The sequence below is a fragment of the Schistocerca serialis genome, chromosome 1 (genome assembly GCF_023864345.2).
Source record: "Schistocerca serialis cubense isolate TAMUIC-IGC-003099 chromosome 1, iqSchSeri2.2, whole genome shotgun sequence".
Classification (NCBI taxonomy): domain Eukaryota; kingdom Metazoa; phylum Arthropoda; class Insecta; order Orthoptera; family Acrididae; genus Schistocerca; species Schistocerca serialis.
The window spans coordinates 226185844-226209606 of NC_064638.1; positions in this window are offsets into that span (position 1 = coordinate 226185844).

Genomic DNA, 23763 nt, shown 5'->3' on the forward strand with positions numbered 1-23763 from the left:
TGAACAGCACACGCTTACAGCAGAAAGACGACGTACAGAATAGCGCACCCACAGACTGCGTTGTCTTCTATATCTTTCACATCACTTGCAGCGCCATCTGTTGTTGAAAATTGTAACTACTGTAATTTCGAAAGTTTGTCCGCCTGAAAATGTACTGTTGTCCCAAGCATATCGCAACAAACGGTGTATTTCTATCTATGCTCGTTTAGTTTTTATTGCCGTTTCAAATATACCGGTCATTTTTGAAACACCCTGTATTTTCCCGTACGACCATTTCGAAAGAGTTCCGTGAATATCACGAATCCGGTTAAACATCAGATTTCCGACATCGTTGCGGCCGGGACAACATCCTGTAAGAACGGGACAAACGATGACCGAAGAGAATCGTTCAACGTGACAGAACTGCAAATTGCTGCAGATTTCAATGCTGGGCCATCAGTGTGGTTCAGTATGCGAAACATTCAACGAAACATAATCGATATGGGCTTTCGGAACCGAAGGCCCACTCTTGTACTCTTGATGACTGCACGACACAAAGCTTTAGATCTCGCCTGGGCCCGTCAACACTGACAATGGACTGTTGCTGACTGGAAATACATTGCTTGGTCGGACGACTCTCGTTTCAAATTCTATCGAGCGGATGGACATGTACGGGGAGGAGACAACCTCATGAATCCACGGACCCTGCATTTCAGCAGGGGACTGTTCAGGCTGGCAGAGGCTCTGTGATGGTGTGGGACGTGTGCAGTTGGAGTGATATGAAACCCCTGATACGTCTAGATACGACTCTGACAGGTGACACGTACGTAAGCATCCCGTCTGATCACCTGCATCCATTCATGTGCATTGTGCATTCCGACGGAATTAGGCAATTCCAGCAGGGCAGTGCCACAACCCACACGTCCATAATTGATACAGAGCGGCTCCAGGAACACTCTTCTGAGTTACTTCCGCTGCCCACCAAGCTCCCCAGACACGAACATTATTGAGCACATCTGGGATGCCTTGCAACGTGCTTTCAGAAGAAATCTCTACCCACTCGTACTCTTACGGGTTTGTGGATAGCTCTGCTGGATTCATAGTGTCAATTCCCTCCAGCATTACTTTTAGATATTAGTCGAGTCCATGCCACGTTGTAATGCAGCATTTCTTTGTGTTCGCGGGGCCCTACACAATATTAGGCAGGAGTATCAGTTTCTTTGGCTCTTCACTGTACCCGTCTATTCGCAAGACCAGTTTACGACCCTGCCAGTGCGAGGGCGCCAAATGTGCGTGCGCAGAACCGACTTTTTCACCGTTCAGCAGATTACGTCACTTCCAAGACGCTCCGCTCAGTTCGCGCGTGCTATTCGTATAGAAGCGACTGCGTTTTGCGTTGTTGCTGTTTTTTGTGTTGTGTCAAGTATGTTCATCGTGTTTCATATTGTTATTGTTGTTGTGGCCTTCAGTCCTAAGAATGATTTGATGCAGCTCTATAAGATACTCTGTCCTGTGCAGGCCTCTTCACCCTCAAAGAACTTCTGCTACCGACATCCTTCTGATTTGGTTACTATACACATCTCTTACTTTCCCTCTACGATTTCCACCACCCGCACCTCCCTCCAGTACTGAACTGATGATCCCCTAATGTCTCAGAATGTGCCGTGTTAACCGATCCATTGTTTTAGTCAAGTTGTGCCACATGTTCCTTTTCTCCCCAACTCTAATTAGTTCGTCCTCATCAGTTACTCCACCCATCTAATCTTCAGCATTCTTCTGTAGCACAACGTTTCTTGTCCAAACCGCTTTTCGTTCACGTTTCACTTTCGCTTGTGACTACACTCCACAAAAATACTTTCAGAAGAGACACTGACACTCCAATCTATATTTTATGTTTAATTTGTCTTTTTCAGAAATACTTCTCTTGCCACTACCATTCTACATTTGTTGATGTTGCTGAGCAACAGTCATATAAACAAACACACGGCCATTTGACTGATTTCTTGTTTATTGAATTACGACCTAGCTTTCGGCCTTTTCTCCATTTCTAAGTGATTGAGTTTATGTCATTAACATACTTTGGAACACACCAAGCTCAAAATTGGCCATAAATTAAGAGAATGCCAGATCTAATATCATCATCTTGTAAAAAGATCAGTAAATAATACTGGGAGCAAGTCATATTTAGTAAAAACACGTTCATTTGGTATATAAAAGATGAACACATGTCCTTGGGTCATCAATCACTTGAAAATGACATGAAAGGCTGAAACTTAGCTCGTAATTAAACAAACAACAATATAGTCAAAGGGAGGTGGATCCATTTGCAAAAAAAAATCTTCATTTTATATCCTATGTATTTCTGCATATTTTGCTCTCGAAACAACAAAACTCTTCTATCACGCTTAATGTTTCGTTTCCTAATCTCATTCCTCCGTATGTTGCATTCTCTTGCCCGTAGGGTGGGAAATCGCCCCTAAAGGAGGATGAATCGACAATGGTAAAGGGCATGAGGAAGCAGAAGGCAATGAAAACCACTGAATTAAAGATACATAACGTGTATCCACAAGATATGTGGCCTGTAATTGAAAAAGTGTCATTATGATCTCTACACTGGCAAAAGACAGCGGAATAGTCCCCCATTCGGATCTACGGGAGGGGGCTGCCAAGGGGGAGGTGACCACGAGAAAATGATTTAATAACAAACAAAAGGAAACGTTCTAGGAGTCGGGGCGTGGAATGTCGGAAGCTTTAACGTTGTAGGGAAGCTAAAAATTCTGAAAAGAGAAGTGGAAAACTCAATCTAGATATAGTGTGGGGTCAGTGAACTGAAACAGTAAAAAGAACAGACTTGTGGTCACATGGGAGTAGAGTAATATAAACAGCGGTAAAAAATGTAACGATAGTAGGATTCATCATAAACAGGAAGGTAGGATGGAGTGTGTCTTACTGTGAACAATTCAGTGCTAGAATAGTTCTCATCAGAATCGAGAGCAAACCAACACCGACAACTGTTGTCCAGCTGTACGTGGAAACGGCTGGGGAATATCGGAGGATTTCAGTTACATTACCTCATAGTCACACAGTTAGTCCGAAATCAGATCCTGGATTGTAAATATAGACTCGTATCACAATCCAGTAGTGATCAATAGTAGACTGAAGTTTAAGAGACTAGTCAGGAAGAATTAATACCCAGCAACTGGGATACGAAGTACTAAGGAATAACGAAGTACACTTTAAGTTCTCTAGGGCTGTAGGTACAGCAATACGGAACAGCTCAGTAGGCAGTACAGTTAAAGAGTAATGGACATCCGTAACAAAGAACAATCACAGAAGTTGGAAAGAAAAGCGTAGCTACAAAGAAAGCAACTGCGAACAAACCTTGGGTAACAGAAGAAATACTATAGTTCATCGATAAAGAAGAAACACAAAAACGTTCAGGGAAACTCAGGGGTACAAAAATACAAATTACTGAGGAAAGGAATAAACAGAAACTCCAAGGAAGCTAAGTCAAAATAGCTGCACGAAAAATGTGAAGAAATCTAAGAACAAATGATTGTCGGAAGGACTGAGTCAGCATATAGAAAAGTCGAAATAACCTTCGGCGAAATTAATAGCAAGAGAGATAATATTAACAGTGCGACGGGAATTCCACTGCTAAATACAGAGAAGAGAACAGATCGGCCTCTTTAGGAGGAAAGATTTGCTGATGTGATAGATTTAGAACTTATGGGAACTTCAGTATAAAAATTAGCATTTAAAAGAGCTTTGGAAGACTGAAGATTAGATAAGGCAGAATGCATAGCCAACATTTTGGTGTCACCGCCAGACACCACACTTGCTAGGTGGTAGCCTTTAAATCGGCCGCGGTCCATTAGTATAAGCCGGACCCGCGAGTCGCCACTGTCAGTGATTGCAGACCGAGCGCCACCACACGGTAGGTCTAGAGAGACTTACTAGCGCTCGCCCCAGTTGTACAGCCGACGTTCATAGCAATGGTTCACTGACAAATACGCTCTCATTTGCCGAGACGATAGTTAGCATAGCCTTCAGCTACATTTGCTACGACCTAGCAAGGCGCCGTATTCAATTGATAATTATTATGTGAAGCATGTATCCTCAAGAGCGATGTTCTACAATTGTGGATTAAAGTTAAGTATTATATCAACTACGTACTTTATTTGCAATTCTCAAGATATTGTCCTGTTCCAGACCTCACGCCAGTCAGCGTGTAAATAGACGCGTGCATATCGGCCTCCTCTAGAAAAACAGTGTTGGCTCTTCTGCCAACACTACAAACATTCCATCAGAATTTCTGAAATCATTGGGTAAAGTGGCAACAAAACTACTATTCAGGTTGGCGTGTAAAATATACAAGTGCGAGAATATGCATCCAAGTTGCTTACAAGAATAAATACAAAAGAATGGAAAAGAAAATTAAGAATGCGTTACATGACGATCAGTTTGGCTTTAGGAAAAGTACAGGTTCCAGAGTGGTAACTCTGATGTTGCGGTTTATAATGGCAGCACGACTACAGAAAAATCAAGACATCGTCGTAGGATTTGTAGACCTAGAAACGGCGTTCGACAATGTAAAACGGTGCAGGATGCTCGACATTCTGAGAGAAATAGGGGTAAGCTGTAGGGAGAGACGGGTAATATTCAATATGTATAAGAGTGAAGAGGTAATAATACCGATGGACGACCAAGAACTATACGGAAAGACAACTAATATACAGCATGTACAAGAGCGAAGTGGGAATAATAAGGATGGCCGACCAAGAAAGAAGTGCTCGGATTAAAAACGGTGTAAGATGGGGATGTAGTCTTGTGCCCCTTCTGTTCAATCTGTACATCGTACTCGTAGCAGCAATGACGAAAATATAGGAAAGGTTCAGGAGTGGAATTAAAATTCAAGGTGAAAGCATATGAACTATACAATTCGCTGACGACGTTGCTATCCTGAGAGAAAGTGAAGAATTCCATGATCTACTGAAATGAGTGGACAGTCTAATGAGGACAGAACATGGATTGAGAGTAAATCGAAGAAGGGTGAAACTACTGAGAGGTAGGAGAAACGAGAACAGCGAGAAACTTTATGTCAGAAATGATGGTCACAACGTAGATGAGGTTAATAAATTGCAGTACCTGGGAGCAATATGACCAATGGCGAACGGAGGACATCAAAAGCATACTACCACCGGCAAAAATGACATTCCTGGCCAAGAGAAGTCTACTAGTATCAAATATAGGCCTTAATTTGACGAAGAAATTTCTGAGAATGTACGCTTGGAGCACAGCATTGTATAATAGTGAAACATGGACTGTGGAGAAATCGGAACATGAGAGAATCGACGCATTTGAGATGTGGTGCTACAGATGAATGTTGAAATTAGGAGGACTGGTAAGGTAAAGAATGAGGAGGTTCTGGGCAGAATCGGAGACGTAAACACTGACTATGGGAACAATGTCTGTGAAGACAGAAGGGAATGACTTCCATGTGGGAATAACTTCCATATGGGAATGACTCCCATGTAGAAAACACTGACAAGGAGAAGAATGTCTGTTAAGACATCAGGGAATGACTTCCACGGTACTAGAGGGAGCTTCTGTGGGTAAGAACTGTAGAGATTGGAATAGATACAGCAAATAACTGAGAACGTAGGTTTCAAGTGCTACTCTGAGATGAAGAGGTTAGCACAGGAGAGCAGTTCGTGGCGAGTCGCATGAAACCATTCAGAAGACTGATGACTCAAAAAAATTCCGATTGCATATCGCATAGTGCAGAGCCTGGAGTTCTCGATGAGCATCACACACTTTCAAGCTGCCTTGGTCAAAGCGTCGGCACTATGTCGCTGCGGCTGAACGAGAAATTGCGAGTAGGTCGTACACACACAGAATCACAAGGTGAGTCTGTGTGCAATTATTCTCGCAGTGTGTGTTGTTCTTATAAAATTGAAGAATTTCATGTACCACACGTTCATTATTAAGCTATGAGTATACATAGGTAACGTCACGTTACGTGGCACGTAATGCTTTTATGGTAAATACCGAAGGGACTTCGAAAAATAAGCTACACATTACTATGGCGAGTCAGGAACTTTTATTGAATGCCGCACTACAAGTCAGAGTGAGAGAGATATATGTCACTATGCCACCTCTTTTTTTTACACTAGCTGCTTATATTTTATGACCCACCTTCTACTATGCTACTACAAAATAACCAAGTCTCTGTGAAAGAACGGTTGGAAAGTTCAGCTCCTCAGTTCCTTGGACGCTGAGCCAGTTTAGACTTTTGGCCACAAGATATACTGTCCTGGGTATCTCAACTTTGCAGTAGGTTTCCGTTTGCCGCGCCATTTCAGTAGCACAGTGTGATGCACCTGTTATGCGCACCACAACAGGACTGTGTCTGCGTGGAACCCGCGGCACGTACTCCTTTCAGGGGCACGTACACTCTTCTGACAATGTGCCACTCTTGTTACGCACAGCTCTTAGCGTGGAACGACATACGGAACTGACCTTGTGAAGACCCTGCATAATATTCTAACGACAGTATTGCGAAAAGGTTGTTTCGACCACATTGCGATTTGCCCGTTCCTATGCATCTACTGTGATCATTTTCATGCTACGCGCCGTTCTTATTAATTCCTTGTCCTATTGAATTATCAACTTTCTGATATCTCTTTCATGATTCATCTGTCATCGTTGGGTTACCATACACTCAACGAACCTTTCGCTTCTTGTGGAGAATGTCCTATGGCACACTCCTTTATGCAGGGAGATGTTTACAGCTCTTTGTCGTTTCATGACGCTCATTAAGGCTATTTGTGTAATATAGGGTCACTAGGTCTGCGATATCCGCGAACGCTTATAATATACAGAAACGTCTCTCATTATTCATTTCCATGTAAAGTTAGTTGATATCGCAGAAAGGAACGTACCTGTCAGTACAACAACTCCGTTTCAACATGGGAAGACCAGTTCGTCGACAACTCGAACCTTAGCACAGCACACTAGTAGTGTCCTGCAGTATCGGGATGGATGTAGGAACCTTTCACCAATAATTCTGTTTGGTTACTTACCGCTTTCACATAACTTGTACGTATTGGCACCGTAGCTCTGCCTCAGAACTCACCTGAAACAAGGAAACCAAGTGTTAAAATAAAGGTTCAGAACTGACAGTGAGTAGAACAGTGGAAAATGGGGCAATGGATTTCCTCAAAAATATAGTTGATTAGAATTTCAAATACAAAACCAGATTGCTTTCGTCTCTTTCTAATTCATTACCGATGTTAACGTTTCCGTAACTTCATTCACATCGCTATGTAAGAGAATTTGTGACAATTGCAGCAGTATGTTTCATGTACACTGACGCGCCAAAGAAACTGTCTTAGGCAGGCGTATTCCAGTACAGAGACGTATAAACAGGAATAGTACGACATTGTGGTGGGCAGCCTCTAAAAGACAACGCCCTTGTTGGATCGGTTACTGCTGCTACAATGGAAGGTTATCAAGATTTAAGTGAGTTTGAACGTAATGTTACTGTCGGCGCACAATTCATAGGACACAGCATCTACGAGGTAGTGATGAAGTGTGAATTTTCCCTTACGACCTTTTCAAGACTGTACCGTGAATAACAGGAATCTGGTAAAACATCAAATCTCCGACATCACTGCGGCGGGAAAAGATCCTACAAGAACGGGACCAACGACGATTGAATAGAATCGTTCAACGTAACAGAAGTGCAACTCTTCCTCAAATTGCTGCGGATTTCAATGCTGGGGCATCAACAAGTGTCAGCGTGTGAACCATTCAAAGAACCATCATCAATATGTGCTTTCGGAGCCGAAGGCCCTCTCTTGTCCCCTTGATGACTGCACGACACAAGGCTTTACACCTCGCCTGGGCCCGTCAACGCCTACATTGGACTGTTTATGACTGGAAACAGGTTGCCTGGTTAGACGAGTCTCGTTCCAAATTGTATCGAGCGGCTGGAAGTGTACGGGTATGGAGAAAACCTCATTGTTCCATGAACCTGCATGTAAACAGGGGACTGTTCAAGCTAACGGAGGCTCTGTAATGGTGTGGGACGCGTGCAGTTGGAGTGATGTGGGACCGCTGATGTGTCTAGATACGAGTGTGACAGATGACACATACGTAAGCATTCCGTCTGATCACCTGCACCCATTCATGTCCATTGTACATTTCGACGGACTTTGGGAATTTCAGCAGGAAATTGCGACACCCCACACGTCCAGAATTGTTGCAGAGTGGCCACAGGAACACTTTCCTGATTTTAAAGAAACTCCCCATTACTGAAAATACCTAGGATGCCTTGCAACGTGCTTTCAGAAGAGATCTCCACCTCCTCGTACTCTTACGGATTTATGGAAAGCCCTGCAGTATTCATGGTGTCAATTCCCCCTCCGCCCCGGCCTCCAGCACTACTTCGGACATTATTGGAGCCCATGCCACGTCGTGTTGCGGCTTTTCTGCGTGCTCGCGAGGACCCTACACGACATTAGCCAGGTGTACCAGTTTCTTTGGCTCTTCAGTGTATGTAACTGAAAGGGATTTGAAACTATAGATCAACTACAAGACGGTACACAGTACTTTTCTTTTCGTCAGTTTTCTGACTGGTCTAATGCGGCCCACCGAGAGTTCCTCTCATGCACAAACCCCTTCGTTTCAAAGCAGTACTTGCACCCGACGTCCTCAACCACTGCCTTAAAAACTCTATGCGATGTAAAGCACCGTGTGCTGGAGTCAGAACATCTAAACATTCTGTCGCGGAATCGAAACCGGGCCACATACACTATCTGTTCGTAAGCATGCAGGCACCTGTTATAGACATTGATGTGGAGTGCGTTGGTACTTCGCCTTTATCACGGTCTGAAACCTGTTGGAGGCAATCTCAGTGAGGTGTCTGAATGTCTATCGAGAAAAGGTAGCCCATTCACCGTTGAGAAGCAAAACCAGGAGGTAGTAATACTTTAGCCTGGGGCCTGGTGTCGACATTCTGACTGTGCCACAGGTATTCCACAGATTTCAGGTTGGGGCTCGTGGGCAAGCCAGTACATATCTGCAACGTTTCTGTTTACAAATCACTGCCTCAAAGATGTTGCATTGTGACAGCGTGCACTTCGTGCTAATACAAACCATCATTGTCTCCGAATTGTTCCTCTACTGTGCGCAGTACACAACACTATAAAATGCCTCATACCCTTCTGAAATTAGCGTTTTCTAAAGCACAATTAGTAAATCACGCCATAACTGTGAAAAACACTTCCGTACCTCAATATTTCTTCTTCCGTGTTTCACTGTTGACACTACAGATGATCTCATGTAAAGTTCTCCGTGAATTTGTTAAAACCAAGCCCATCCATCGGATATGCTACAGGATCCAGGGTGAATCATCACTCCAAGTCGCTCGTCTCCGGTCGTTCACCGTCCAGTGGTTTCGCTCTTTATACTCCTTCAAGTGTCCGCTAGCATTGACTACCGAAACGTATGACTTATGACGAGCTGCTCGACCACTGTACCTCGTGCTATTTAACTCCCTACGCCCACTTGTTGTGGTAGTTGGACTGCTTCTAGCACTTATGAACTCAAGAGTGATTCCTTCCGCTGATTTGAGGTTTTTTTTTTTTGCAACGACAGCATTAATCCGTCGAACAAAATTGCAATGGTTTCAATGCAACTGAGATGCGACTTCAGAGTTACATAAGGATAACTGATTTTGCAAGAAATGGTGAATAAAGCGGAGGACGCCCTTCCCTGCCTCGAACCTATAGCCCTGTTGGTAGAAGTCCATTACTCGATTATAACACAAATATCCTGCTCCAGAGCAATAAAAATATCTGTTCTGATGTTATTACACCCACAATGGTAACATTAGCTTTCGCCCTTCATTTCGCGATAGATTTTTGTTTTTCAATTTAGAGATACGGGGCTAACTGTTGATATTCAATCTCAGAAATTGCTGTTTTCTCCCTGCAAATAGGTATTTTTAATTTCTGTGCAGTGAAATATACCACAGGCTTCATATGACCTTTTCAAAACAACTGCTCGATTTTCTACAGCATATATGTAAATATAGTACGTAAATGAGTCATCACTGGTTCGTCACCGCTGAATTGTAATCATATGCCAAACAGAGATACATTCATATATGTTTCGCTCACGATTGCACCTGATGTCATCTGTGTCCTCCGGCAGTGTCGCACCAGTCATATCCGATGTACACTGAAAATTATGGTGGCTGTTTCCTTTCCTCTCCGGTCTGCTGGTCTGTTGGACGGACTGTTTTTTCCCTTCCGATATTCCCACGTTTTTCAATTTTATTAGCCGTAAGTAATAGTTAAATGCGTTACAAAATACTCTTCATTTTCAGAAATAGTGGTTTGCGATTCAAGAATTTCTCCACCAACGGGTGGTTCATTCTATAAAAACAATTTCTTCAGCATATCAGTGTTACATGTACTTCCGCATTTCGAGTGGATATCTGCAGTCCACATCTTCGTAATGGGCAGCACCTCTATTCTAAAGGCCTTAGTAATTCTCTTTTCCTCAACTCACTGAAATGAAATGAATGAACAACTCATTGGTGATTATCTTTGAAACTGTCTACGCTCTTTTTTCATACCATGCTTGCTCTCCTAGATCTCCACATCTATTACTGTTTCCATTTGTTTCTGCAGTAATAAAGCAGAGGTCACACCTGTCTACAAAAAGTGGAGAAGAAGTGACCCAGAAAAACTACCGTACAATATCAGCGAGAACTATTTAGTTCAGAACCTGAGTACATCTTCTGAGCTAATTCGTACTGAGGTACATCGACCACGATGATCTCCTCCATGCCCCCCCCCCCTCTCTCTCTCTCTCTCTCTCTCTCTCTTTTTCTCTCATGGTACCCTGAACTGAAAGCTATGGACTTAGGCAGTTACGTAGATTTAGTATTTCTTGACTTCCCAAACGCATTTAATTCAGTGCACATCCATGCTTATTATAGAAAGTACGATTGTATGGAGACATCGAGTGACCTTTGTTGGACCTGAGGAGTTATCGATCAGAAGGATACAGTAAGTTATCTTCGGTAGAGAGCCATCGACAGATTTATAACTAACTTTCGATTGAGCCGAGGAAAGTGTACTGGGATCCTTCCTATTGAGAGAATACGATATTTTCCATGGTTTTATAAGTAATAATTGTGATTAAACATGAACAAACGTGACGAACTTCGCGTTAGCGGGAAGTGAGATAATAACATGCTATCGAGAACTAAAATTATCTCTGTTTGAAATCAGTGTTACTTTAGATTACGTTCTGTTGTAATTCTGTTGCTTTGCTGGATGACGGTTTTGGACACAGGTTCCCATCCGTAGTTTATTTTTCTTCTGCATACCGAAAAACAGCGGGGATTCTAGCGCGCAGCTGTCGAAGGGGTGGCCTAATAACAGGTGCCGGTGCCTAGAACTTAGACGCTCTGTAGCATCGTCGGGTGACGTTTCCGGACACGGTTTCCTATCCTCGATTTCTTCCTCGAGACACCTTCTACTACCTCTCAAAGTTCGACGTAACATTTCTTCGATATCCTGTAGATGCAGATATAGCTCTATTAACTTATACGCGAATTCGATGAAAGTTAAATTTTTCCTTTTTTTCGATTACTTCAAGCTTTGCTATCAGAACTGGTGATACAGGTGACTGCAGAAATCAAGCCCTCTATAAAGTAAATCTGATTAACTCAGAGTTTGCCTGTAGTGCTGGGCTGGAGAATTTCGCCGGATCTTGGAAACCTTCCTAATAGGGACAACTCGTTAGCCGTGGGCCCAAGGCGGCAACTAAACCTGAGATGTGAAAGCCCTAGCCGCTCGGCGCAAGACGATGCCCTGAGAGCTGCCAGTCACATAGGACAGCCATAGCACGCCAGTAATAGTGTGTAAACGGCAGATAGGTGACACAGCCTGCTTTTATTTTGGAGACACTGCACAAGTATCTGGCGAACGAGTGTCTCCGAATGAACCTTAGCAAAGAAGGACTAAAGAGAAAGCTAGGACGGTGAGGGACATGTGCTTTACTTTACGTGGTGCCCCATTCAGCTTCAACAAACTCAAACGTGTTTGTTGACTGTATGTCGGACGCTGGTCATAAAGGCGTTATGTGGCGGTGGCTGGAAAAAGAAAAGGGCTCTGAGCACTATGGGACTTAACTTCTAAGGTCATTAGTCCCCTATAACTTAGAACTACTTAAACCTAACTAACCTAAGGACAACACACACATCCATGCCCGAGGCAGGATTCGAACCTGCGACCGTAGCGGTCGCGCGGTTCCAGACTGTAGCGACTAGAACCGCTCGGCCACCCCGGCCGGGGTGGCTCGAAAGATAGATAAGATCTTATTTGCCCCGTTAGAATACAAAACTCTTGTTTTGGAATGAAATGCCGGCTCCACTTTGCAAAGAATGTGTGTGACAGAAGTCTGTTGCCAAGCTACGGAGTTCGTTGGCCTAATCACTACAGGGAATACTGAAACAACGATGACTGGAGAGTGCCAAAAAAAGTAGGAGCTGGAAGCGGGGATCGGACCCCATTTTCCGAGAATAGCAGGAAAGGGCACTGCTTGCGATGATTAGCACAGTATCTTTTCTGAAGAGTTGGAGATTGTTGCTTGATTTTTAATAGTTTTGCAACAAGTCAAAATAAGAAGTGTACAAGCTTTTAAAAAACTTTTTCCTAGGAGAAAGGGCAAGTTTTGTTATGTTTCCCAACGGAATAGCGACTGACAAGTGTTTTGAGTGGAAGATGAGTGTGTTCTAGTGGGGCTTCTGTGAAGAACTGGGAGCCGAGACGATTTTGGGAACTTTCAGTTGGAGCTTGGCCTGAGTGTCGAGTTAGGAGATATTCACATGGTTGATAGAGTCACAGTCGGAGAATGAAATCTACAGATGAGGCTCACGTCCAACAACCGACACGAGCAGAGCGTGGCAAGATGTCGCTTGCAGAGACAGCAGAGAGGAAAAGTGGTAACAGAAATAAGACGAAGGGGAGATGAGGGTGGTTAGGAGAATGTAGGCGCTTTTCTACAACTTAATGGGATCGTCTTTCAGAATTTCATTAAGTAATTGGTGTCTCACTCATGAGTCAGGCACTTTGGGGTTTTGCATGTGATGATAGCCTTCATCCAACGGCGGAGCAAATCAATCGTCACGTCCTCAGGGTAACGGTGTATTTAATCTTTTTTTGATTAATTACGAATTATTATTCTTATCAAATAAGGCAGAAGGGATGGATAACATTCCATTGAAATTTCTAAAATCTTTGAGGAAGTGGCAACAAAATGACTATTCTCGATGGTGTGGAAAATGCATGAGACTGGCGATATACCATCTGACTGTAGGAAAATCGTCATCCACACCATTTCTAAGAAGGTAAGAACAGACAAATGGGAGAATTATCGCACAATCAGCTTAACAGCTTATGTATCCAAGTTGCCTGTCAAGAAGAACATACACAAGGATAGAAAAGAAATTTGAGGATATGTTAGACGACATACAGTTTGGCTGTAGGAACAGAATGGCGTCAGAGAGGCAGTTCGACTTTGCGACTGATAATTGTAGAAATAAGGAAGAAAAAAATCAAGACGCATTCATAGGATCTGTTGATCTGGAAAAGACGTTCGACAATGTACACTGATGCATGATGTTCGAAAATCTGAGAAAAACAGCCATAAGCTACAGAAGAAACGTTAATATTCTGTATGTACAAGAGGGAACAATAAGAGTGAAAGACCAAGAACAAAGTTCTCAGATCAAAAAGAATGTAAGACTTGGATGTAGTTTTTCGCCCCGACTGTTCAGTCTATACATCGCAGAAGAAATGACGGAAAAGAAAGAAAGGTTCATGAGTGAGATTAAAATTCCGGGTCATAGGACATCAGTTGCGAATACGAACAGCCATCAGCTATATAAGGGAATAAGAAAATGTGTGCCGGACAAAGACTTGAACCCTCATTTCCAGTTTTACACGAGTGGTTGCCTTAACGGGATTTTTTGGTTTTTTATATTTAAAAAAATATGACACTTGACTCCAGTTAAATTCGAACGCTCCTCCTCTCTATGTTCGTAAAATGACAGCCTATCCACTTTTTTATTTAGTTTTATTTGTTATTGTTCGTCGCATTTAGTCCCGATGGACATAAAATGACACCCATTGAAGTTCATCGTTGATCTCATCACTCAGTTTTTTTAACAGAGAGCGGACAGCTCTCTGTGTCACAATCTGTACTCGCACAACATTATGTAATTCCCGTACGAAGGAGGCCATTTTAATTGAAAGTCGTTCTCCGGTATCGGTGGATAAATACGATGCTGCACCGCCTGTGTTGTTGTGGAGAACGATGCGATGTTCCTTCGGAAATACATGCTTGAATCTCCGAAGGAACATTGCATCTTTCTTCTTAACAAAGGTGCTGCAGTATCGGAGGAATGAGAACAACGATAAACCTAACATCAAAACTGGGGTCACGAAATACACGAAAACAATTTTTTTAGCTAAGTGCTTTAATCAACACGACCTTGTAACATGTGTCCTGATATGCCAATAGTGACAGAAAGTTTAAGTTACCGAAAGTTACAAATGCAAGCGTATATACTTAACGAAGCAGTGCTTAAAGTGGAGAATATCTCTTTTATTATTATTATTATTATTATTATTATTATTATTAGGAACACCCGTGTGAAAGTCACAGTAATATCACTTTATAACACGTCAGTGCGGCATACATACCTAGAGTAAGAACTTTTAGACTTACAGTGTGAAAGGTAGTGGAATAATAAATTTCACAATAAAATAAGTCCCGTGAATCACATAAAAATTTTTTTCAACATAAATTTCTAGAACTCCACAAGTTTGCAGCTACGATTATTGTCGATGTTTGAACCGACATACTTCTGCGAGAAACTCTTTTCCGCAATGAAGAGAACGAGATTTATCCACAGAAGGTCAACCGCAGACTTAAATTTAAAGCTTATGTTCGAATTAGTAGTCCCCAGAATGTGGTACCAGACACTGGCGCTTCAGTGAAAAGCAAAATATATAGTGTACATTGACATGCACTGTTTCTGTGTTGAACATGTGAATAAAACTGTAGCGAAGTACTTGTCGATGTCAATTTAAACTTCGTCCCAAAACGACGTTCATCACACTATTGCATCAGTCGTATCACTTTTCGTACGAAGCTGCCAAACGTTCTTTGTCACATCAAAAGAAATGTAAGTTTCATTTCATCGTCATTTCTCATCAATGCAACAGTTTTAGGAAATAACTTTGGCGCAATAAGCATACATTAGAGGCCATGAAGCGATACATCTGCATAGAACTATTAGTGCTCGTAGAGTAAGCTTGTTGACTACGGTTTCTCGTACCGAGTTGCCTTGTTCCAATTCCCCCTCTCCTCTCCCCCCCCCCCCCCCCCCCCCGACACCCCACCCCTCCTTCGAACGCCATTACTCGCCCTGAGCCGGCCAGTTGCTACCTGTAAATTGAAGAAGATCACCGCTGTCATCTGCAGCGGGACATTACGCGTAATCAGCGCCGATGAGTGAAAATGTGCACTGGACGGGATTCGAACCCGTAATCTCCTGCGTTAACCACTGCGCCATCCCGGACACAGCGTTATCTCAACTGCGCGAACCATCCATTGAGAGCCATCTATACGCAGTCACTGCCCATCATATTCTTGTTCTCTACTCTCAGTTTCCCACAGGGGGTCTGACGGATTTGTGCATCTGCACTAAAGAAGGTGGATCCACTGCCCAGCTACGCGTATCAATTATATGAACGCGTGATGTCTGTTCTTTTGGACACGTCCGAAAGAACAGATGCCAGACATTCATATAACCATACAATTGCTAACTACTGAAGCATGAGTGCGAGCCAAATCGCACGAGCATATCAGTGCACAAGCATGGCCTAGAAAGATGATAGCACACAAGACTGATCAGCCTTTGTGGCCTAGAAAGATGATAGCACACGAGACTGATCAGCCTCCGTGGCCTAGAAAGATGATATCATACGAGACTGATCAGCCTTCGCGGCCTAGAAAGATGATAGCACACAAGACTGCTCAGCCTTTGTTTGGAGTTCGATCCTTATTGCCGTCCCTTGTCCAATTTTTGGATTGGGTTCTAGTACAGCTTTGTGAAAACAAACGAACAACGTTTGGCGACACCGTCTCTGGCGGGCCACTTGAATTTGCACGCGCACCTGCTTGATCTGCTTATTTCAATGCTAATTAATACAGAAACGGTGTCACGTACCTATCTTTTTGTTAGTAATTACTTCACATTTCCCAGCACAGCCTACCATGCAACATCGTCACAAGTTTTTCATACTGCGTCCGACACCCTGCAGCGACATTGAAATTTACAAGGTACATATTGGTTTAGCAGTTCTGTCTGGAAGTGCCATCCACAAGAAATATACATAGTGCTCGAAAGATTTATTAAAATGGAGAGCTACACAGCTGTTTCCCTTTTAATAAACTTATACTGAAATTTACTCTATTCAATGACAAGGTCTACACAGATGCGCGATGTGTATTACTGCATAGTTTCAGTACGCACCTGTAAATATAAATTTGTCACCTTTGACAGCTGTATGTCGCATTCTGGTTTGCTCTTTTCTATTTTTTGCCATCACTGTTATTGATTTAAGCACCCATAAATTTACTGCCACGTCGGGCGCATAAAAAAAAAAAAAAAACTAGCGTATTCATCCGCGAGCGGGATATTACTTTTAGTGTGCGCTCACGCTTTTATTCCATTACATACTACGTTATCTGCTGATTTTAGTAGGAATGGGTGGTTTGAGTGAGTTGTTAACGTAAGTTCAGTATTCTTCTCTAGAATATAAACTTCTTAAAATTGAGGTATGTACAGCTGGGTCAGTATAAGATGACTCATCACGCAGTGGCTGTCGGAAACAGCAGAAAGAGCACCTTGTCTCTGCATTAAGACTGTCAAAGGGAGAGTAGCGCTAAGGGGAACCACCACCGAATCCTTCTCGCGCTGCTGGCACCATTGCCCTCTCTCGCGCATGTACGGAATCGGAGATGGCACGCGGAAATGTTGGCAGCACTCTGAGATAAATGAATATCTTCCAGTCAGGGTTGATTTTACGTTCTACATCTGCATCAACTTCTACATCTGTGCTTCGCAAGCCACCTGACGGTGTGTAGCGGAGGGTACCCTGAGTACCTCTATCGGTTCTCCCTTCTATTCCAGTCTCGTATTGTTCGTCGAAAGAAAGACTGTCGGTATGCCTCTGTGTGGGCTCTAATCTCTCCGATTTTATCCTAATGGTCTCTTCGCGAGATATACGTAGGAGGGAGCAATATACTGCTTGACTCCTCGGTGAAGGTATGTTCTCGAAACTTCAACAAAAGCCCGTACCGAGCGACTGAGCGTCTCTCCTGCAAAGTCTTCCACTGGAGTTTATCTATCATCTCCGTAACGCTTTCGCGATTACTAAATGATCCTCTAACGAAGCGCGCTAGTCTCCGTTGGATCTTCTCTATCTCTTCTACCAACCCTATCTGGTACGGATCCCACACTGGTGAGCAATATTCAAGCAGTGGGCGAACAAGTGTTCTGTAACCTATTTCTTTTGTTTTCGGATTGCATTTCCTTAGGATTCATCCAATGAATCTCAGTCTGGCATCTGCTTTACCGACGATCAACTTTATACGATCATTCCATTTTAGATCACTCCTAATACGTACTCCCAGATAACTTATGGAATTAACAGCTTCCAGTTGCTGACCTGCTATATTGTAGCTAAATAATAAAGGATCTCTCTTTCTATGTATTCGCAGAACATTTACATTTGTCTACATTGAGATTCAATTGCCATTCCCTGCAACATGCGTCAATTCGTTGCAGATCCTCCTGCATTGCAGTACAATTTTCCATTTTTACAACCTTTCGATATACCACAGCATCATCCGCAAAAAGCCTCAGTGAACTTCCGATGTTATCCACAAGGTCATTTATGTATATTGTGAATAGTAACTGTCCTACGACACTCCCCTGTGGCACACCTGAAATCACTCGTAATTCGGAAGACTTCTCTCAATTGAGAATGACATGCTGCCTTCTGTTATACAGGAACTCTTCAATCCAATCACACAAATGGTCTGATAGTCCATATGCTCTTTCTTACTTTGTTCATTAAACGACTGTGGGGAACTGTATCAAACGCCTTGCGGAAGTCAAGACACACGGCGTCTACCTGGGACCGAGCGAGGTGGCGCAGTGGTTAGCACACTTGACTCGCATTCGGGAGGACGACGGTTCAATCCTGCGTCCGGCCATCCTGATGTAGGTTTTCCGTGATTTCCCTAGATCATTTCAGGCAAATGCCGGGATGGTTCCTTTCAAAGGGCACGGCCGATTTCCTTCCCCATCCTTCCCTAATCCGAGCCTGTGCTCCGTCTCTAATGACCTCGTTGTCGACGGGGCGTTAAACACTAATCTCCTCCTCCTCTACCTGGGAACCCGTGTCTATGGCCCTCTGAGTCTCGTGGACGAATAGTGCGATCTGGGTTTTACACGATCTTCTTTTTCGAAACCCATGCTGATTCCTACAGAGTAGATTTCCAGTCTCCAGAAAAGTCATTATACTCGAACGTAATACATGTTCCAAAATTCTACAACTGATCGACGTTAGAGATATAGGTCTATAGTTCTGCACATCTGTTCGACGTCCCTTCTTAAAAACGGGGATGTCCTGTGCCCTTTTCCAATCCTTCGGAACGCTATGCTCTTCTAGAGACATACGGTACACCGCTGCAAGAAGGGAGGGGGGGGGGGGGGGGGGCGGCGGCGGCAAGTTCCTTCGCGAACTCTGTGTAAAATCGAACTGGTATCCCATCAGGTCCAGCGGCCTTTCCTCTTTGGAGCGATTTTGATTGTTTCTCTATCCCTCTGTCTATTTCTATATCTACCATTTTGTCATCTGTGCGACAATCTAGAGAGGGAACTACAGGGCAGTCTTCCTCTGTGAAACAGCTTTGGAAAAAGACATTTAGTATTTCGGCCTTTAGTCTGTCATCCTCTGTTTCAGTACCATTTTGGTCAGAGAGTGTCTGGACATTTTGTTTTAATTCACTTACCGCTTTGACATAAGGCCAAAATTTCTTAGGATTTTCTGGCATCACCAGTAAAAAAGGTTCAAGTTATCGTGGCCAGACTGTAGTATTTATAAATTAAAAGAACTCTAAATTAATATTATTTAAATGATAAGTTGCTACATTTTGTATGATCTCTGACAAAACTGAAAATAGAATTTGGTTCCTACTGCAGCGTCTCTCTCGCTAAGATCATATGAGTTACATATCTGTGAAGCGTTTCATACTATCGTTTTTCGCGCCCGCTTCGCTAGCCGTGCGATCTAACGCACTGCTTCCCGAGCGGGAAGGCGTGCCGGCCCCTGGCACGAATCCGTCCGGCGGATTAGTGTCGAGGTCCGGTGTTCCGGCCAACCTGTGGATGGTTTTTAAGGCAGTTTTCCATCTACCTCGGCGAATGCGGGCTGGTTCCCCATATTGCGCCTCAGTTACACTATGTCGGCGATTGCTGCGGAAACACTATCTCCACGTACGCGTACATCATAATTACTCTGCCACGCAAACATTGGGGCTATGCGGGTCTGGAATGAGACGTTCCCGGTGTGTGGTGTGTGTGTGGGGGGGGGGGGGGGGGGGGGCTGGGGGATGAACCCCACAATAACCCTGGTTTCGGTCTGGGGCGGCGGTGGGGTGATTGGACTGCTGTAGCCTGTTGTGGGGTTGTGTACCACTGAGGGCTACGGCAGCGATGAAGCCTCTCCCTCGTTTCTGGGTCCCCAGTTCAATACATACATACATATATACATACAACATTTTCGCCATAATCTTAATTCTAATAATTGATAATATATTGATGTGCAACAGGAAAATCATGTGCCATTTGTACAGAGGCAAACATGTTTATGAAAAACGTATTTGTTACATTCAAAGATTGCATTTGATATTTGGTACAGCGAAACTTCCAGACATTGTAAAGTCGGTGAACGGAAAGGCACTGAGAATAAATGAAGGAGCGCTGATCTTTCATCTTCTTATCGCCATTTGTTGTTAGGAGCTCAAGATGAACAGGTATAAGATTCGTAGTTGTCAATATATTTGAACGATAAAGAGTATTTAAATATATCTGTTGTATCGGCTCCGTCATTGGTTCAAACTACTACCTTGTCTCTTACTACCTTGTGATTTCCAAATGTTGCAGCGTAAAGTAGGAGAAGTTGGGGGCGGATTGCTAGGACACCAACGATCGGACGTAATTAGTATCCATTCCTTAATTACTTTTCCATTAAGTAACGGAACCCATGTGAGAAATATATTCTGATGACTTCTCGGCTGTATGCAATGTTTCGCAGTTAAATCTGGCTGGTCTGTTCGGTATCCGTTTCCGAATGATGATGTCTGTCGGCCCCTTCAGTGGCCCGTTAAGATGAAGATCTGCCAATAAACCACACGTAGATTTCTGTACGGTAAATTGTCGTATAAAAGCAAGGAACTTTGGTGTGACTCACCACATTGTGCGCTTCTTAGTAAAATTATCCATCCTCAGTGGGGGTTGTCCCCCTGTTGCGGCTGTTCTATTACACTAAATTGCACGATTTGCAAATTGTTGAATTCTCGACGCGTCATTGAGAAACCTGTAACTTCTTTAACTTTCATTGTGAGACAGGAGGTAACACCTAGTCTGGATGGCTGAGTCAAATCTTACTGAGGAAAGTAACAAAGTGATACAAGGTGTTTCAAAAATGTCGGTCCGGTTTCATAAGATTATATCTTCTACATGAATGAAGATAGAAACTTGAGGTAAATTTCAACTAAGAGACTGATACTTAAGACCTGCCTTAGGGCCAGTTATAAATTGCTGATTCATGTGTTTGTCGGTGCAGGTCTCTTTGCTGCATCCTTCTTGCATGTTCAGAGGCTCATGTACCCGGATCTTTCGAAGATATGGATATTTCCACAACTGGGTAAACATGGCGAAAATGTCTTTCTGATATAGGACTGTGCACAACCGACTGGCAACTGGGCGGTAAATCATATCCTAAAAATTAGAAGCCTCAACAATGTACGAAGCGTCCGATGTGTATAGATGGATAGATAGATAGATAGATAGAGAGAGAGAGAGAGAGAGAGAGAGAGAGAGAGAGAGAGAGTCTCACGAGAGCCGCCTGGCGCATTTTCTACGGCAAGCGTCGGTCTCTTTCCTGTAATATACAAAATCTTTTTAAATAGGAATTTTAAGTTCCCGTTCTGTATAGCGGTCCCAGTCTAGTCTGTGCAATGTTTGTTTCATCACTAGGCATTCACAGGGACAGTGAAACGCAAAGAAAACCAGAACTCCAGCGATGACATCAGTTGACTGCTACCAAGCCAACCACACAGCGGTGCCGAGTCGCTGTATAGAATGTAGCACTAGACTAATTTGGAAACACTCTAAGGTAAGTGCACATAAAAATCCGATTTCTAAATTATTTTGTTTTTAATAGGAAATAACCAACGCTTCCTGTTGACACTCGGCGACGCATGAAAGACTTGATGAGCAGTAAATGTTTTGGATGGCTCCAGCTATACAACGCGAAAACGAAATCGAAAATATCTGCTGAAACATCGGAAAAAATACTCATAGGGCTCTTAAGAGAGATAACAGGTATATATATCGGGACAGTTCCTGTAAGAATAAAACCAGGTTAAATCATTGTAGTCCTACGAATAAATTAACATTTACTCAAAGTTCCTCTTTCTGTTCATGTAGAAAATGTAATCTTGTGAAATGTGATGTAACGTTTTCAAACAACTTGTAGTTGGCTGTCATTAGAGAGTAAACCATCATCTTTCTTTATTTTCTTTCGATTGCTCTATATAAAAACATTTTTATTCTGACAGAGAGGAGTCTGCTGTGACATATATGCCGAAACTACATGTTATCACTCTACACGTGCTATATCTTCAGTCGTTAACCTGGTAGATTTTGTACGACATATTATGATGATACTCCGAATTCTCAGTTTTCGGACAGAGGAATTACATCATACGAATAAAAGCACAAACTCTGAATGTTATTGAACACTCACAGTTAATGTTTCAAGTCATATAAAAATATGACAGCCGTAGTGCCACTTGTGCTGCACCACACGGCTACTCCATTATGTCGGTTATATATTTCTTACGAAAATTCAATAAAAATTACTCATCAACATGATCTACTGTTGAGAAAAAAAAATATTTGAACAAAAAGAATTCTATATACGCTTCTTATAAAATACTGATCAATACTTAGCAGCTGCGACGTCGACGACGAGATATGGAATTAAGTACTCGACACACTGTTACGAAACCAGTCAGATACATTAGGTAGCAATTGTGTATACAATATAGCCCTACATATTTGCAAATCGCTTGACAAAGGCATTGTGGTCATTGTAGCCGTGGTCTACAGCCGCCGGCACCATATCTCAGCGTGTTCCGTCAGAGGATTAGCTACCCTCTGAAATAAAAAAAATGAATTAACAGATCAACGACTAACTTAAACGGGTGTCTTACAACGTCCGCCCCGAGCAGATGCAACGAAGGAAAACGAACGAAATGAGATTAAAAAAGAAAGAAAAGAAAAAACAGGTAACGTCTTTCACTAGTAACCAAAATGTCTTCGGTCTCGGGTACGAAACCCGCCACGGCTTAAATTTTGATTAATATTCAGCACTGACGCCCGAAGACTTCCGGCATAAGAAGTCATCCTCATTCCGCCAACGGCCTTGTCAAAGAGGACGCAGGAGCCGGCAGAGGTCCGGGACACACACTTTTCCTAGAATGAGGATCTTCCCCTAAAGGCGGAAGAATCAACAATGATCAACAGCATGAAGATTCAAAAGGCAATGCAAACCACTGCATTAAAGACACATAACGTGTAGCCACAGGACATGTGGCCCGTAATTGGAAAGTGTCATGATGATACTTCCATTGGGAAAAGATTCCGGAATCCTCCCCCATTCCGATGTCCAGGAGTGGCCAGGCAAGGGGAAGGTGACCATGTAAAAAATATTGAATAAGCAACGGAACGATAACGTTCTACGAGTTGGAACGTGAAATGTCAGAAGCTTGACCGTGGTAGGGAATCTAGAAAATCCAAAGGCTCATTCTGGATATATTAGCGATAAGTGAATTGAAATGGAAAAAAAAAAAGGCGAGGATTTCTGGTCAGGTGAGTATAGGGTAATAACAACAGCAGCATAAAATGGTATAACGGGAGTAGGATTCGTTATGAATAGGAAGGTAGATTAGAGAGTAGATCAGACTTACTTTCATTCAAATTGATACTTAGTGAGGTGGTCCTCCAGGATGGAGAACATCTCAGAAAAAGAATAATACATGACAAATCCTGGAGGACCACCTCACTGTGGATCAATTTGAATGAAAGTAAATCTGATGTACTCTCTATCAAATCTCCTATTCATAACGAATCCTACTTCCGTTATATCATTTTATGCTGCTGTTGATATTACCCTATACTCATCTGACCAGAAATCCTCGCCTTTTTTTTCCATATACGAAATTCTGGAAAAAATACGGGAGGGCTATAGGGAGAGACGGGTAACGCTCAGTATGTACAAGAGGCAGAGGGAATAATAACGCTGGACGACCAAGAACATAGTATTCGAATTA